Raw genomic sequence first — 3,518 nt, forward strand, 5'->3', positions numbered from 1 at the left:
TTCCAGGTTACAGATATTTTTAACATGCAGTTTATCTACAAATGTTGAAAAAAAAAAAAAAACAGAATTGAAAAAAAGTATATATAGAAAAAGAGTGTTTTTGTGTTCAAAGATTGACTGTTGGGTTGGGGCCCCATACCTGGAATTGCTTAGGGCCCCCAAATCACCCAAGTCCGCCCCTGTATATAGTATGAATATTAGTAGTATGAATGAAATTGCTACGTTGTTACTGTCTCATATGATCTACCAGCGTCAGTTGCATCGCTTCACTGCCATTGATAAATCCTCTCTCGTGGCCTCACGGGACAGTAAAGTTGGGTCCATCTCATGGGCACTTCAGAATCTTGGCTGAAGTTGTAGGTCATTCAGGTACTTTTCGCCTTTTCGTTTTTCGAAGCTGCGTCCCAATTCAGAGGCTGCATTCTTCAAAGGGCGCATTTGAAGGCTTACCCAAATATCCAATGATACAAATGTAAAAATAAAAACCTTTAAAGCGATTCAAATGTTCACTTATATCTAACTAAGATGCAATTATAAATAGTTTACTCTTTATTACATACACAAATGGACCATGGTGAACAAATTTTGGTAGTTTGTTTTACTGTTAATATAACTAAAAAGTCCAGTACAAACATTAGGCTAATGCCACTCATCAACGGCAGCTGATGAACAGTCCTCCGTAGGCAAGTTCTTCCCATTTAGAAAACGCCCAGTCTCTTCACGCTACTCCCTTCAAAGGATGCAGTCTTTTAATTAGGACACAGCCTATTTATTCAGACATATTACCGGTACTCTGTTGGCGTACCTTTTTTCGCATACTTAACAGTAGGGAAGTATTTGATTTCTGATGCAGTGACTGCATATTTCTGTAGAAGTGTTTTTTAAGCATCATATCAGCAACTTTTCACAGTCAACTACCACCTAGCCTACAATAAAAAATTCGAGTAAGTTGTTTTATTTTGAAAAAAGTTTTTTTTTTTTTTGAGCAAGGAGGCATTAAAATTGATCAAAAGTGCTGTTGTTTTAAATATTCTATTCATCAGAGAATCCTGACAAAAATATCTATCACCGTTTACACAAATATTAAGCTGCACTATTTTCAGCAACCGTTTTCAACATTGATAATAATCAGGAAGTTTCTTAAGCATCAAATCAGCATATTAGAATGATTTCTGATGGATCGTGTGACTTGAGTAATGATCCTGAATATTCAGTTTTGCCATCACAGGAATAATTTTAAATTGTAATATTTCAAAATATTACTGTTGTTGATCAAATAAATGCAGCCTTGGTGAGCATATAATACTTTTTTTAAAAAAAAACAGTATTACAGGTCCCAAATTCTTGTAGTGTACATTATTTTATTCAATTTTGTTGTCGTTTTATTTTATTAATTTAAAATGTTATACTTGGTTTGACATTTGATAATACTTTAAAAATATAGTAATTTATTTGATGTGAGCTTTTATTGCTTTTTAATAAACAGTAATCTGTCCACCAACAGCTGCAGTCTGTTAACAACAATGTTTCATGGACTTGATTAGAAGAGATATCTGCTCAGGCATAGGCTTGAGGAATGTTTGTTGGTCTTTAATTCTCAACCTGACACACATTGATGCAATGTGTAGCCTATACCAGTCTATCTCTGTCAGTTTTGTGTGGTTTACCCCCCAAATTTTTTTTTTTTTTTTTTAAACTAAATTTTTACACACATATAGACCTTATGTAGCCCCGCCCCTTTTCAGCGCTGCGCTCGTTGTCTTTTGACTTCCGGTCTGTGTTTTCACAGCGATCTTGTGTATTTATGAATGAACGGCTCGTATTAAAATCTTCCTGGTCTACTGATATTTGTTGAGACATCTGCTTTTAACATTACAATCCTCATGATAACTTTCGTTAACTTTACATTAAGTAAATCCACTTCAAAAGCTAATTACTCCTGGACAGCCATGCCACTGACAGAGCGACCGCAAAAACAGAAGTTCAAAGATAATATTCTAAAGATGGCGGCGCCCTCGTTTCTCTGGCGCATAAGGTCTTATAGGCCTACTCAGAACTAGAACGGCCTTAATAAACACACCTTTAATGCAACCATCACATTACTTCCTCTTAAGCCTGACTTCTTCCATTACATAAGAGCTTAGGTTTTTTGAGCCGAGATTAAGATCAGAGATCACAACACAAGATCTACCTCATTCAAAACAGATGTATAAAAATTAGGCCAGGATGTTAAATTCTTATACTTGAAATTATAATGTTCACTTCAGCAACATTTGGCCATCTAATTGCAACCCGAATCCAGTTAAGAAACTGAATTGAATTTGTACGGGCAGGACTCAAGTCAATCAATGAATTTATATTTGTTAATGTTATTTATTTGCAGTCAGGAGGCATAGATGCAACAAGAAAGACATTGAGGAGTATATGGCCAACATAAACAAATATGGGTTAGAGACAAACACAAAAACAAAATAAAGATAAGAATAAAAGAAAAAAAATCTAAAAGGCTGATCCCTCCGTTCTAAAGAGAACCTCACTAGGATAACGCCTCCAATAAATACACACACACCTATATAAAAGAGCTCTGTAATATTGGATAGAGATAAAGATATATTTCAGAAAGTCTTTGAAAGGACTAAGATGAGCTTGTAAAAGACTTCAGAGCACTGACAAGAAAAGGATAGTTCAAAAGAATCATTCTTCAGCTCATCCAAACATCATCTGCAGTTCAATTAAAGATTCAACAAAGCACACTAGCTTGACATCATTTTTAAAATGTGATTTTTAATTCTGTACATGTAATAAATGTGATGACAAGGTATTCAGTGTTGATTGCTTTTAAGGTCACAATTCCACATGTGCTTGACGTCGCTCGCTCGGAAAAGCGGTTAGAAATGGTCAGTTTCTAATGAGTCCCACACTCCACTCTCAACACAGGCTTCCATTGCACAAAGATTAATATCCTAGAGCAGAGAGACTCCACCTGCACAAAACCATAAGCCTTCACACAGATTTAGAACATAATATTAAATCATAACTGATGCATGATGATCAAGCACATGTAATATACAGGTTACTAACAGACCATACAGTAAAGAAAAAAAAAAGAGAATTTAAAAGGGAACTCAATGAATGCCAGAATGCTTCTGTAATGTATGCCCAATTACTGAACCATCTGAAGGGTGACAACTCCCATCCTCCCGAGAGGCTCATCTGAAATTCAACTCCCTGTCCGGGCATCCGTCGGGATCCATATTCCTCATCAGGACGCAGAAACGACACTAACTTATACGTTTTGGGCGTATCTCCGTCTTACGGTGGATGAGGGTGATGGCAAGGAGAAAAAAAAGCGTGCAGATAATATTTGTCAGGCTCTTGAACAGCTTTCCCTCTCTCTTTCAAAGATAAAGTTAATGCATAGACTTTTATTTCAAATGTTTTCTCAGAGTAAAAGACATTTTGATTGATTAACAGCACACTTCACACTCCCACAGAGTCTATTAGGTTTTTCGCACACA

This window comes from Squalius cephalus (genome assembly GCF_949319135.1).
Source record: "Squalius cephalus genome assembly, chromosome: 19".
NCBI classification, from domain to species: domain Eukaryota; kingdom Metazoa; phylum Chordata; class Actinopteri; order Cypriniformes; family Leuciscidae; genus Squalius; species Squalius cephalus.